Below are 15710 nucleotides of genomic sequence, written 5' to 3'. Positions count from 1 at the left end.
TCAGGCATCATCTCGCCTCCAAAATTTGATCAAAACTTACCTAGGCAAGAATATACAATTCCATCTTCAAAATGCTAACACTTAGACAAAATTTGAATTTTCCCTCAAAAAAAAATCCTGACTAGACCTAACCTGAGACATATCTGACTTCCTGACAGACTCATCTTATTTCAAAAAACGCAATCTTCGGGAGGATGCTTAATAACCTTCAAAATTTGACTAGGCTCGGCTTGAAAATATCCAAAAGAAACCCCTAAGGTTTAGCCCTAGCCCAGACAACTCACTCACTCACTCAAAACCCTAAAAGCAGAGAGAAGAACAGGCAAAACAAAAGCAAAAAGAGGGGGTCCCCATTTTAATGGGGCGATGTGTGAAATGGTCACAACACAACTGCGTCTCCATCTTCGCCCTGGTTGCCCTTTCCTCCTCCAATTGCGTAACCAAGGCAGACTTATTTGCTACTAGAATGTCCATTGTTGTCTGAGTCTGTACCAATGTAGCCTCAACCTCCTGAAACCTGACAGCCAGCTCCTCCCGAGCCGTCATTGCTGCTACGCGCAAGGCCTTGGCGGTGGATGTCATATGTTGTGTCCTCTGGAGCTCAAAGTAACCTTCTCGGAAGGCCTGCTCCACTTGTCTCAATAAGGACTGCATCCGAGTCTCTCCAACTCCCTCAGTGAGGTGCCAAGCCTCCAACATCCTCAGGTTCTCCGTCTCAGGCCACCCGCTAGACTCAAAACACCTCACAAACTCTTCGCTGCATCTAGTGCTAACAAAAGTCAACAATCTCTCCATTCGTTCGACCAACGCAACATCCTCCTAGAGTCTCACAGAGGTCACAAGTCGCTGAGCCCTTAGAGTCATATCGACAATGAATTGCTCAAACTCTCCCAAACCCTGTTGTACTCCAACCGTCACCCCCTCATCTCTGCAAGGACTCATCACTACATCTGGGGAGGGCGAATCAGCCCTCTGAAGCTCCCTACTACTTGGAGAACTCCCTCCCTTGAGATCAATAACATCCTGAATGCATCTCCCTGCGTGGAGATAGAGAAGCCTCGCCTATAGGTGCCACGGGTGTGAGCTGATAGCGGCTCAACCAAGCACTAAGGTCATCCTGGAATGCGCCTGTTTCCACCATTTCCTCATGTATATGACTTGGCACATCCTGTTGAATGGAGACCCTCGCACCCTCCAAGATACCCGGCTGCTCTACGGAGTCCACCACAAGAACTGCAATAGTAATAGAATCGGTCCCTGGTGTGGTCTCAGCCCTCGGTGGTGTCATAGCGATCGTCACCCGAGATTGCCCAAAACCAAGTACTGGCATGGTGGTGACTGTACTGACCATCCCCAATGAACCTGGCATCGCCAACTGGCAAGTCACAGGTAGGCGTGTTGGTGTAAACTGGACCCTATCCGGATTCGATGTTGGAGTAGTGATTACTGGTGAGGATCCTTCGACGCGCGCCGATTCCATTACCTCCTCATCCGGTAATTGGTCACCCCCTCTACCTGCCAACTAGAAACTCTCTCTGCTCACTTGGGAGGTGTCGGCGGATTCCTCCTTGCTACTATCAGCATCCTCCTCATCTGCGTCAAACTCCTCCGTCTCCGACTTCGTTTCTGACATGGCGGGCTTCTTTTGTTTCTTGCCCAAACGTGCTTTAGCGCCGTGTGTGAAGACATCCAAATGCGACCAGTAAAATATAGGCGGTTGGTCAGGTGCAACATGACCCTGTGGCTCCAATGGTTGTGAGCCTGGGGTAATCTGCATGCGAACTGCATCAATAAATAGCCTGATGGCATGATGTGGCATGTAGAATTTCTTATACTGGAGGGTCATGAATTCCTCCATCCTATCTGCCAGTCTTGATGCCCAATCATACACCACTCCATTGTGCAACCCATTCATTAAGACAATTTGTGCAATAGCTATATCAGACGCACAACTGGCACTTGTAAGGCGACTCTTCACCACGAACAACAACCATCTCCATACTCCCTTCGCCAAAAATGATTTCTTGACCCCCCTTCCATTACCAACACTTTTGAGACTATCCTTTTCTGCTTGTGTGAGGTTATCCCAATTGTAGCAAGGTGGCGTAGATGTCTCGAGCGATTTTCTACGAAGTATCAATTTTTTTTCCCTTCACTCCAGGTATCCCAAAAACCCTTGTGAACTCGCTTTCCGTGAAGGAAACAATTATTCGTTGGTACTGGTATTCAAATATGGACTGGTGACGGTGTCTATCATAGATGCCAATCATGGCACACAAAACTACCTCAACTTTTATACAAAAAACTGGCATTTGTACAGCCCAATGTACCTGTGCCTAGCGAAGATTTTTCTTTATTGGGTCGTCATGAGATGTCTTCGTCCACCAATTCCTGCAATCTAGTCCATTAAGACCCTCAAACACGATGTTGTCCACTGTTACCTCTTCCTTCTCCTTTGCCGACTAGGTCTTCAGACGATGTTTCTTGCCTTTCTGAGTGCTGCTCATCCCCAGGCTACCTGCAACAGGCACACCTGATGGAAAAACTCTCTTGCCTGTGTCCTTACTTGAGTCAAGGGTTCTTCTCCCTCCCTGTAACTTTTCTTCTAATGGTTGTGCAACCGTTTTCTCCAATCCGCCTTATTCTTGTTTGTGTCCATTGAACCGAGATCAATTACTTTAATCTGATTTCATTGCTCTATGATCTCCTTGCACGGGCCATTTTCTTATTTTCCCTTCCTTCCCGAGTCTTCCTTCTGAGTGTCTTCCCTTGCTGTACGACACGGGAATGATACGATGGCGTTTTTTTTTCTTTGTATTTTTTTTTGTCCTAGGCACCCGCTGTACGGTGTACGGTGTGTTGTGTGTGGTGTACGGCATACGGTGGTGATTTCCTTCGATTTTTTTTTTGCTGTGTTTGTCGTACAGTGTGTGGTTGCTTAAGTAAAGGGAAGTGGCGGGAGACACCGCACGGTGAGCACGTGGCTCCACCGCACGGTGAGCACGCGGTGCCACTGCAGGGTGAGCACGCAGCTCCACCGTACAGTGAAGTGCTGCTGTACGGTGCACTTTTTCGTTGTGTTTTTTTTAATTTTTAATTATAGTGGTGAGTATTCCCGCCTGTCATGCGGGTGACCCGAGTTCGTTCCCCGGCAACGGCACCAGATGTTTACCCTCTAGGTGAACAGTTTAGAACATACAGATAGAATGCTTAACGAAAGACGATAATGCCATAGATACCAGATAAGATCAAGCAAATATAAGAGATACTATTTCCATTCATAATCATGTGTCTTTACAAGTTACCTTCCATGGTATATAAAGGTATCGAGGGGATGCGAGGGCCAACCGTCGCACTCGTAACTACCATCCCTCGGTTACCTTACTAACAAAGTAAAGTACTACCTAATTAACTACGACTTTATTCCCGTACAATATTACCGCCAACATGCATCTCCTCCTGCAAAGCATCCTCCACCATGTAGTTCCTCAACTCGAGTGCTTCACTACCAATCTCTTTTTGGAAGACATCTTCTCCTCTCTCTCTCCTTCAATCCTCCAAATTACTCCATCAGCATCACCTGCAGTTACCACTCTAACAATCAACTGGAGCAGGACTACTCCAGGATGCCTACCAGCCCTAAGATGTCACTTTGAGCCTTGGTCTCCAACATGAGAACCAAGTGGTCCTACCACTTGACCACGGCCACTTTTACTTTCATCCTTGAATCTTACTCGACAAGCAAATTAGAATATAATTTAAATTGGGATTTTTCTCAAAACATTTTACAATATAGAGAGCTTATTTTTTTACCAATTTGTAATCTTGGAATGGCATTTTTCTACAACATTATGTACTCTTTCTTTGTACTCGAGAACTTTCTTTTTAACCATAACAATTTCCATATTGCTTTTGAAATTTTATATTGTGAAACATAATTTTGTCCTTCAGCCATTGTAAATAGTAAATACCATTAATGAAAAATTAAAATAGCTTTTTTTTGCATTAATGTTCTCAAAATGATATTTGTCTAGAAATGCTTGCAGTACTGAATCACAACTAGGAAACCAAAATACAGACTGCAGAGCCAGTCAAGCATATACAACACTTACAAATTGGGTATTTAAGATTCAACAAAAATAAACTAGTCTTGAGTCAAAAAGCAGCACATTCTATGCTACTAGACAAATCAAAATATCAAACTGGAATTTCTTTAGCCGCTTAGCAGCAGTTGTTATGTTTAAATCTGCTTAGTTTCCGGGTGCTGCCTGTGTTTTTTGGCTTTTCCGAGCTCTGTCCATCTGAACTCTGAGGGGTGATCCTGTATCCCCCTACCTTTTTTTGTGAATAGTGTAACTCTTTATTAATTTACAAGATATGGCTGCCTATTCATCAAAAAAATAATCAAACTGTAATTAAATTAGGAGAAAAACAGAACTTTGAATATGAACTGACAACTAGTAGCAATAAGAACTTCACAGAATCAGAAACAAAAGAATCGTGAAAAAGAGTTGCACAAGAAGCAACGTTATTGAAAGTAGTCTCGCAAATAGCAGCAGCATCAACATGGTCAAGATTAAATTCTATATCTAAAATATTTAACTCTAGCAATTTTATCTTTTTTTTGATCTTGACAAGACAAACATCTCCTCAGCAAACCTTATATAGTCTTAACACCCTTGAATAGAATTCTTTATATGAAAAACACCAAAATCAACTCAACAAACAGAAAAATGTCCCAAACAAACAATTAAGTTATGATGACAGAATCGGGAACACCTTAAATTTGGATCAATCCAATTCATTTCTCCAAGGAGCATAGCTGAAGTAGATTTAGTGGAGGAAATCTCACAATGCTTTTCTTTACCAATTGTCAGGCACTGACCATCTGAGATAGGATACGATCCACCCCCTTCTGATAGAGACTACAAACAATTCAGCTAACAGCCTGAGAACTTGTTATGCTGTGAAATTTTAAAAAGAGACATTATTGTAGACAGTCTATTTAGAAAATTAAAGGGTTTTGAGGCCTAGATAGGGTCATAAACAGGGACAAGCTATTGACAAACACACACACAACCATATATAATTGTTTGTGGACTTGAAACCTGATGCTAATCTAATTATTTCCGGTGATGCCAATTTGTCTGTTCTTATGTCTACATCAGGACCTACTCTATCGTTTGAATGGACCAGTACTGCAAGGCAAGGTCTGGCACTCTTTGCTGACAAATTAATTCTTGCTCATTTTTAGGTTAGAGGTAGAAAAAGTATGGATAATATGGTGATAAATGTATCTATATATTTTTGCAAGAAATGACTGGTAATAGAACTTGCAAACAGTTGTTTATTTCATTTATTTGACTCCTCCTTTGGGTACAAGGGCAAAGTCAAAGGAGACAGTTTAAGCTAATTTAAATAACTTGATAACAATTTTATAGGACCTAAACTCTGTCTGTGGTGTGTTATATTTCTGGATTACTTAGTCTTTCTTTCCTTGAGGATAATGTAGCACATTAAATTGGTTGAAGACTTGCTTCAGTTTTTTAAATCTAGTCACAGAACTGAAAGTGGCCAAATGATTTTAAGAAGGCAAGGAGATGATAGAATCCAGGTATTTGTTTACTTTCAAAAGGTATCCTCTTAAAACAGCTGCATTAATCAGATTATCTATGGTACAGTGAAAAAACAAGCTGCAAGTGATCTTGTGAAGTAGAGAAACACTTTTAGAAATACCTCTGTTCATGATGTCGATGAACTCTGAGCAGAATACTCAAGTGAAACTCTCTTTGAACTGTAGTTAACATACCAATACTTTCTTAACATATCCATATTAATCTACACGTGGACTTACACAAGCTAATCTAATATGTTACATAATAGATCACAGCATTTGATTTTGCATAGCAAAAACTATAAGAACTAAAATTTGACTTATGTGCATGATACATGTTTGAAGAACGCCAAAGTCCTTCATTTCTAAATAAACTATAATAAGCAAAGGAACAGATAAAGAAGAAACACACTTGCCTGAATGCATTCCAACAGTTTTGTACTACTAGTCGTGATATCATAGTTGATGAACCTCCAAAATGCAAAATTGAATCTTTCTACAAAAGGAACCTTTGAACTGTCAACTTGTATATATCTATGCAACATCTCACAATTGTCAGATTATAAATATAACAAAGCAAAGACAAAAGAAAGGTCAATAACTATGCATGTTTAGATTGCTTACTGTAGTCAATTCACCAAAGAACAAACATGTATAACATCCCAAATGACTTACTTTGCATCTACTTCTCATAACCTATTGACATGATTAGGATGGGACATCCAATTTATAAATGAAGTTTTGTTGGCCCCAACCCACAGAGCCTTAAGGCCCAGTAAACCTCCCTAGGCCCCACCTTCATTTACCCCTTTACACTTCCCATCTCATCATCCACAATCATTTGTCCCTAGAACTATCACTCCATCTTGATCTACCATCTTTCCCTAAGGACCTATTTGTAAAATTTTGGCCAGGATAAGCTTGCCTGGTATATTCAGATTGAGTGAAATAACAGTCTCTAGTTAAAGCCACTATATTTGAATTAAGCCAAATATATCTTCGAAGAGGAAGACATAGACAACTTACATCATACATACTCCTATGCTATTAAGAACAATGCTTCGCAAAGACCTATTGCTACTCTCAAGCATGTCACCAAGATTTTAGAAAACTTTTGAGATGTGCAAACTTCCACTTTGTCACTCTTAAGATGACACAGTCACTCTACCACTCTTTCATGTATTGGATAATTTGGCTGCAAAGAAATATATTTATTTTTCCAATAGAAGGCCTCAAATTTCATTGAGCCTGGGGCGAACTAGTTGACAGTATCATGAAACTTTCGGAAGCCATTTCAAGCAAGTAACAGCCATCTCCAAAAGTGAATGTTTCGATCTTTTTAAGCTGGATTTAACTTATACTCTTAATGGGAATGTGGCAAGGCCTCCCCTCAAAGGAATGGATGTTTGTTGTTACACAAGAAGACATAAATGGAAGGTAATGGATTCTTGGTCTCAAAACCAAGAGCTAGTGGTATAGATAATCACTGTAAACGTATTTTTTGGCTTTGCAAGGGATTAAAATTTCAAATGAATAACTATGCCAAGTCTATAGCTATCAAAGAAGATATTGATAAGGCTAGGAAAATATTTGTTACCAGACCAGTTATGGCAACTGACTCTGGGAACTGCTAATTTCATCATAGAATCTCTCAAAAATTAGTGATATTGTCTAGTCTGGGGGCAAAATGTATGTCACGTGTGTCCTATCAGCCCAAAAAAATAATTCCACTCTTATTGACCTTCACTATTTTGTTTCCACCTACTAATTTTATTTTACAATAGATAAGACATTTTAGGCCTTCTCAAAGCAAATAAGAAAGATTAAATCACTCAAACTTATTGGATCAGATTCTATCTAATTACAACAATTTTCTCAGGCATAATAACTTCCAAACAATTAGCAAACAACATTGTCTAACCTTTCCTGAACTGTCACAACTGAAAATGAGAAAATACATTTTGTCAAACATTTAGGTTGATCTTGTCAATCTAATTTCTCACTTCAGACTAAGCGATGAATACTGAACTTTATTTATCCATCATCAAGTTTGAAAGCCCATTTCAATTTTATTGTCAGTTCCTTGTGAAAATTCCCTAATGGTTTTAAACTTCTAGTGGCCTGGACATCCCCTATTTCTGCTCTTTTCTAGCTTGTCACGGCCAAAATCTCTACTGTTCTACTAAGGCGAGTTCTTTTTCACCTCTTCAAGATGTAATCTCTCTATATTTCTTCCCCAAGGACATATTTCCACCTACCAAGGATACAAAACATTTTAGGCCTAGAAGGTGACAGCTTTTGTTTGATGATTTTCAAGCCCCAAATCTCACATATGCTGCTGCCCATACAAAAATAATGATTCCTACTCCATCCTCAGGGCCATACCAAAGTAATTTTGGTTATACTTTCTCCTGGGATGACCTGTCAACTCCCAACTTTCCCTTTTGCACCAAAACACCCTAAACAAGGCAAGGTGATTGTTTTGTTTCAATGAGGACGTACTTTTTATGTTTGTGAGTTTGAATAGGTTAGAGACATCCTTCTTTTAATGACTGTACATAATTTCTTCTTTAAACACCATCCAAGCCTTTCTCGCTTACATTTGGCTATGTTTTCCCATATGCATAAGGAAAACAAGGCAGCGAAAACTTCTAATTTGCTTCACCATGTTCAATATTCTTTGGATGGTTCTATAAAGATGCTACGAGCTTAAAACTCAGCAAGATAGCCTGTTAGAAAATTCCTCTTATAGAGAATGCTGACTCCAACTTGAGGCTAAGTGATAAGAAAAGGAAAACACAAACAAACCCAATACTTAGTGTGATGACCTTCTTCAAAGTTCTGAGTCAATGCCAAAAGAAGCCCACCGATTATTCAATGAAACAAACTTATTTATATTTGATGTTGGATAACTACTTCAACCCAATGATTCTCTTCCACCTATTAGCTATTGGCGTTCAATAAAGTTCCCTTTTGGGAGGTGCATGAAAATGCAGGAACATAAAATAATGCCTAGAAGTATCCCCATAATCCTAGAAACAAAAGTTAATAGGAAAACAGCATAGGCTGAGAGGAACAAAATGAAGAAATGGGAATGATCATAGAGGCGTGGAGAGGTAACACTATAGATCAAGGGATAATGATAAAACAAATTAGGAATCCAATAAATATTTTGCAGAAAATAAAAGTGTTATGAACCAAGAAAAGTGAATATAGTTTCAAATCTTTATCTCCAGCTATGACTATGCTTCCTCTAGAGTAAGTATTACTGATCAAATTCAGAATTACCTTCGACAGCTTGATCCAATTCACATTATTAAATTTAGAAATCTCAATCTTTTGCAATCCAAAATAGTTAAGATATGCTTAGTGGAAAAATTGTGTTGGATGGTGGAGGGACTAAAAACATAAATGGTAGGATCAAAACGAAAGGTAAGTGGGATCATAACAAGAAGTCTAAGTGCTATCACCTTATTAAAGAGTTCAATTTACTCTAAAAGATAAATTTACTTATCAAAAACTGCAAAAGTAATTTTATGGCAAAATATTTTGTCAAAATATGTATTACAAATTTTTCTTGACAGGAATTAGAGACAAGAAAGATGTTATTGTTCATACTCATGTTCTTTTCCTTCTCCTTTCAAACTTAAGGCTATGAATGACTGGAATGGTGTTTCAATGAAAGGATACATGACAACACCAAAACAATAATAATAATAATTAAAAAGATACAGGACATCACATTCTCCAAATGCATCTCTCTTGCCTTTCACGTGTATCAAACATAGGCATGTTAGGTGGTGATTTGGTTAAAGGGGCTTTCATTTCCATCATGATTCAACGAGCCACTATTTGCAAAGGCCTTTTTTTATTCTGAAAATTGTACTCCAATTTCATTTCTGTATATGTGATAGGGAAGGTCAATAAAGGTGCCATTATAAATGGTATCTCTTTGCTTCTGGAAATTGATTTCTTGTGTATCTTTGAACATTTAGAGGAATCTGGGGTGGTGCAGCTATGGTTCCTCCTCAGCTTGAAGTCGTGATCCAAAAGGTAAGCCTCATTTTTCTCATTTTCTCTATGAAAGAGGGGGTGAATTGGGACTAATTTTAGGAAGTAGAGGTTCTCTAGGGCCAAGCCTTGGGTGGAAAGAGGCAACCTGTCATAGTCATAGAAATGGGTATGCTTTATATCTGGAAGAATGCCTAGAATGTGAGACTTAGAGTGGAAACATAGAAATTGTGGATTTGTTTGGTTTTTAAGGTGCATAAGAGATTGAGCAACATGTCCGTGAGTGATAGGAAACTGCTCGATCAATAGGTTGAGAATCAACCAACAGGAGTGCACTCAATTGATGAGAAGGATGAAGAGGGTGAATATTGAGCAATAACACACCACTCATTTGATAGTTTGAGGGAATGCATTTTCTTGACCACTTCATAAAGAACTCTTGCCAATATCCTGAGATACTCAACTAACCTAAGAACAAGTGTACTTATGCACTCAATCGACAAAGGTCCCAATCTCATAAAATGTCTTAAAACTAGAGTTTTTGCTTATTATTGTGCTAAGAGTTCAATATATAATGCTACAAGGAAATGGGTTGACATGGTGAGTGAGAAATTGTGACTGATTCAATGTTGTAAAGCTATTGTAAAACCCAAAAATGAGAAAAATATTCAGACCTTTTAGGGACTAGTATGATAATAATCACACAGCTTCTTTTTACCCATAGTTTAGTCCATTTTAGTTCCACATTAGGTGGGTAAAATGTGGAGATTGTTTGACATTTCACATCTTAACAATGTGGAGATTGTTTCTTATAAATTGAGCACATGGTAATGTATGAGGATTGCTATTTGGTTGACTTTGGTTAAATTGAAAGCAAATTGGGTCAGAGGGTGCCAAGACCATTATAAGTTAAGATAATATGAAGATGATTTCCTTAAACTCTTGAACCATGTTTGAGTGCGTGTGAAACACTTACAAGAGCTTGACCCAAATTTTGATAATATTGGGCCAAGATTATCAGTATTTTTTTATTTTCTAGTGTGTTCACATAAAGACAATATCATGTGTCCCTTGGTGAAGAATATTCTAGAGATTTCCACAATTGGAGATATGTGGTGAAGCCTCCAATTTCTAGGGATGTGATCTGCCATTTGCAAGGAAACTACTGCCAAAACTGTGTTTATTCAAAGAATGGAATACACGGTTCAAACAACATAATAAAAAAAATAGGGATTAGATTAAATAAGGAGTAGCCAAAAATTTATTGTACTGAAGAAATCTCGTATTTTACTCTTTATATCTTTCTCTCTGTTTGTCCCCCTCCTCCCACCTTCAAATTATATGATATATTATATGTTAGAATTATTTTTTATAAGATTTGACCTTGTGTATTTTTAATCTCAAGGGTGCCTCCATGAGTAGTATTATACTAACAACAATCTTCCTCATGCATGCTAGTAATAATTCCAAGATGAGGTTATCCACTTAGCACAAAAACACCTTGAAGAAGTTTTTAGTAGGGGAAAATACATTATATTTAAAAATACAATGGAAACAAAAACAAACATAGCTATATTTTATAGGCAATCATTTTAATTGGCCCCTTTGGGAAGCTTACAAACTCTTCTTGAATGAACAGATCAATCAACTAACATGGTCATGGCATCCAAATCAATCCTTACCCATTGTTCGCAATGGCCTCCATTGGCTGCTTTGGTACACGCTGAAACTAGAGCTTCAATTCATGCAAACAAATCCATTTCCCTATCCATAAATCAGTCCTACCTTTCCCACTTGAAACAATGGAAATGTTTGTTTTTGCATGTGTCTATCATAAGAGTGAAGAAGAGTATCTTTTGTAACAAGAAATTGTAGCTTTGGGTTGATTATTTTTGGAGTTTGAATAGATTATTTAGAATATTCCATAAGAGAGGCTGTTAATATTTTAGAAGCACTTATTTAAAACTCGATGGACATCCAAAAATATGGAATGTATTGTTTATAGGCATTGTTGTTGATGGGAGATGCAAGGGGTAGACGGGTGATGAATCAAGGATGTAGTAGGTGTTCATATGATAGTCTATAGTAGGCTTCACTTGTTTTTCGTAATCATGAATGCTTTATATCTGGTGTTTGGACCTTACACTCTCATATATGTATGCAAAGCTTCAATTCATGGTGGGGGCCCCAACAGAATTCCCCAACTATATAATCTTAACAAAATACTATGATGTACTATATCTAACAAAACTAAATCTATTCCTCTATTTGCAATGGTGTTAGTGAGAGAAACAAGAATATTTGTTTTTGGAGAATTGTTCATACCACGTAGGCCTTGTTTTAAGAAAACTAGTGAATCCATAAATCTATAGACACAAATTCACAATTGACTACTTGGAATGTGCAAACCCCGTTGCCGATTGAAAGGAGTAGAAACAACACAAACTACACATGATTTGACATATCATTGCACATCATTATGAAAGGTAGGCCAGTCAAAAAGCTTTTTAAGTATAATCAATCTATTATAAGTGCACACAATATGGACCTCTAAATAGTATGCGCATACAATTAAATATGACTTGCAACATTTTTGCATAGAAACATATCCTCTTTCTTGATGGAAGTTCAACCAAGCTTTTACATGTATGTCACTTTCCTTTTTTGCCCAATTCAATCCTTTGTGCATTTGTGCATACAATTCAATACAAATTGCTACTTTTTCGCATAGAAACGTATCCTCTTTCTCCATAGAAGTTCAACCAAGCTTTAAATGTATGCCACTTTCTGTTTTTACTTCATTCAATCCTTTGTGAACTCTCTTGTATTTATTTATTGGGCTAATTTGAGGTTTAGAAACCATGAAAATATTTAATTTGCATGGTTTTGTGCATTTGGAGATAGGAGTTCCACACCTCTAGGGATCACAAGTTGTGTTGAGCTATATGTTTACTCTTTTAATGAACTTTTACATCAAGTGTTGTGTCAACGGAGATTCTCCCATATAGAAATTATAATAAGAATTGTTGTAATACCTTGAAGAAAGATATAACCCATGATATTAGTAGGGCACTTCTTGTTATAGCTAGGCTATTTCAAGTATCATCTGCTTGCAAATATGGATTGACACACACATTTTACATATAATTTAGGGTAAGTTTTAAATTGGTGAGTAACCATGTGTGAACAATTGCTAGACATTGAGTCGGAATGAAAAAGAATTAAGATAATGCCAAATAAATATAGATGTCATGTGCATACTCATGTTATGGAATATTTTCTTTCATTGCAATTTGATCACTTAACTTTTGCTCAATGTATACATCAATTTATTTCTACAATATTAGTATCTCCACTTTCATGGATTCTCATCTTTGATCCTTCATGTGTAATTGATAGTTGTTTGCAATATGTCTAGTAAGTCTAATGACCAAAATTCCCAAGGTATGCTTGAAATGAGTAAAATAGCGTACAAACCGTGTATTCCATTGAAAGAAATAGAAATAACACAAACCTCACATAAAACTGATATTTCCATACATGGTGATGAATGATAGGCCCGCAAAAATGCTTTTCAAATTCAATTAGAAATTTATGAATACTCAAATGCTCTGCCACTATAAGCACACATGGCAAGGGCCTCTCAATAATATGTGCAAACAATTCACTAACCATTCAAAAAATTATGCATAGATCCAAGGGAACATCAACCCCATAGAAAACTAGAAAAGCTTGCAATCTCGACAATAAACTTATTGGAAAAGGCTCAAGGCAAAATCGGCCCCATAAAAGACAAATTAAATGTAACGATTCTGACAATTGATGTAATAATACACAACTTGAAATTTATTCTGCTCGATTGGCCAAAATTTTCTCATTCTAGAATATCTATTACCATAGGCTTTTATATAATCAAAATCCATATTGAATTTCTTTTCAAACTCAAAACAATATACCTACGGGCAAAGTTCCAGGGCATGGTAAATTATATTTAATTGATACACAAATTTAATCTCTCTTCATAGTGAATTAAATAAACGGCCAAGCTGTCTTAAAATTTCTGTAGACAGCAATGTTAAATGAATACTCATTTAACACAAATTCACTCTTTTCTATTGAAATTTTGAGAGAGAAAAGGTGAATTTTTTTTTTTACAATGACATGGAATAGTCAAAAACAAGATACAATAACACGAGAAAGCTAGATGTGGAAAAAAAAACCTAGGTAAATCTTCAAGTAGACAAATGAAAGTAGTAACGAAAGAAAAGAAAAACTTTTCAACAGCTAAGACGTTTACTGGAGACTAAAATAACCATAGAAAAAACAGTTAATATTACCAGAACCGCAATGCTTTGAGCAAACTGCAATTTTAGTGACAGGTCCCCTCTAATACTTGCTTGCATACCCATGTTGCATATGTTGAAGAAAAGTACAGGGTTACTCCTCCGTAGCAAATCACCTTCAATGCTATTCAAATATCTGGCAAGAAACATATGAAGTTGCCGCGTTACAAGTTGCCACTTGTCCATTGCAGTAGAATGGCGAAAAAGATTGACGCCGATTGCTGCAATCAATCCAACAGAGGCGATAGCTGTGAGAACAGGTAAAACCCACCACGTCGCACAATGCATTTCCATGTGGACAATTTGCACTGAATATATTGCGGTGATGATCATTCCATGAATCGCTACATAGTAATTCAAAAACTTATGAACTCCTTGTTTTTGATCTGAGATGTCTCTCTCCAACCGCAAGATTTGGGTACGAAAAAAAGCAAGCTGCGAGAGCATACTGTGGCCATAGTAGTTAAGAGCATTTTGTTCTTGTTGGTGAAGTGCCCCAGCGGTGTGTTGGGAGATTGACAAGTAAGCAGCACCATTGCCCGCCATTATCTATTTCTTATATTTGTCTGAAGTAATGTATATTGCTTTTATGTTCTTTGTATTACCGTTGTAAAAGCTCGGTTTATATATTCCCACATGCGTGTAACAAAGTAAACATGGCCATTAATATTGCTATTCCGCAACATTGAAGGCATCGTAATTCAGGTTGATAGTATCAAATGTGACAAATTTATTCTCGTAAATAACGCCACATTGAATATCTCAATGTAATCAGGATTTGGAGGAATTCGGGGTTCCGCATGATGGTTTTTTCAGGTTTTTTCATGTGCAGGGAGAAGGCATCGTAGCGTACAGGTGGAGACATAGGCGGCTGCGGTAATTTGAAACCGTAAGACATTTAATAAATTTTTTTTTATTTCTTGTGTTATTTTGTGTTTTGTCTCTGAAAATTAGGCATCATTTTGCAGCATGGTCGTGTCTTGTTTGATTGTTGACGGCTGATTTTTGGGATTTTGTTGAAAACCCTCAGGGTTTGCATTGTTTGTTTGCGGTTTGGTGTGTGTTAGTATATATATATGTCAATATGAAGCATTCCCGTGTCATTTTGTGTTCTGTCTCTGAAAATTAGGCATCATTTTGCAGCATGGTCGTGTCAGGATACCAAGGTTCCCTGTTTGATTGTTGACGGCTGATTTTTGGGATTTTGTTGAAAACCCTCAGGGTTTGCATTGTTTGTTTGCGGTTTGGTGTGTGTTAGTGTATATATATATATATATGAAGCAATGCACACACACACACTCACAGAGAGAGAGACACACACACACAAACATGTCTACTGCAATACAGAGGAAAACGACAGAATAAAACATAGATAAAAGAAACTATGGAAATATTATGCTTTGTTTCCATTATTCTCAGGTGCTCACTAGATAAAAAAAGAAAACCTACAGTCCCATAAACCCCCCTTCAACAATGAGCCAGAATAGACGGAGGCTTCTTCAACAAGGAGCCCTTCAACAATAATGTTTTCGTTTGCGCATTAGTCTTACTTTTTCCACGTTAGGCAAATAAAAAAGGCGCCATGTTTGCTATCATCAAACAAACAACAGATCAACTCCTAATTGTGAGCAAACAACATATCAACTCCTAAACAAGAGCAGGTCACACACAGTCAAGGAATGGTTGCATCAACAAGTCAACAACCTGATTTTGAGGAGTCTGTTTGCATCAAAAGGCAAACC

At 37.7% G+C, this 15710-nt stretch overlaps 1 long non-coding RNA gene across 1 annotated transcript; it reads right to left on the bottom strand.

Annotated features, from left to right (window-relative positions):
* Positions 1–3977: 3977 nt before the first annotated feature.
* Positions 3978–14143, bottom strand: LOC131874500 (uncharacterized). The gene is made up of 2 exons (XR_009371854.1): positions 13963–14143; positions 3978–4385 (listed from the first exon to the last, which is right to left on the bottom strand). It is a non-coding gene; the product is annotated as an uncharacterized LOC131874500 (long non-coding RNA).
* Between the last annotated feature and the right edge of the window lie 1567 nt (positions 14144–15710).

The sequence above is a fragment of the Cryptomeria japonica genome, chromosome 3 (assembly GCF_030272615.1).
Source record: "Cryptomeria japonica chromosome 3, Sugi_1.0, whole genome shotgun sequence".
Lineage (NCBI taxonomy): Eukaryota > Viridiplantae > Streptophyta > Pinopsida > Cupressales > Cupressaceae > Cryptomeria > Cryptomeria japonica.
This window is presented reverse-complemented; position numbering and strand designations above follow the sequence as displayed.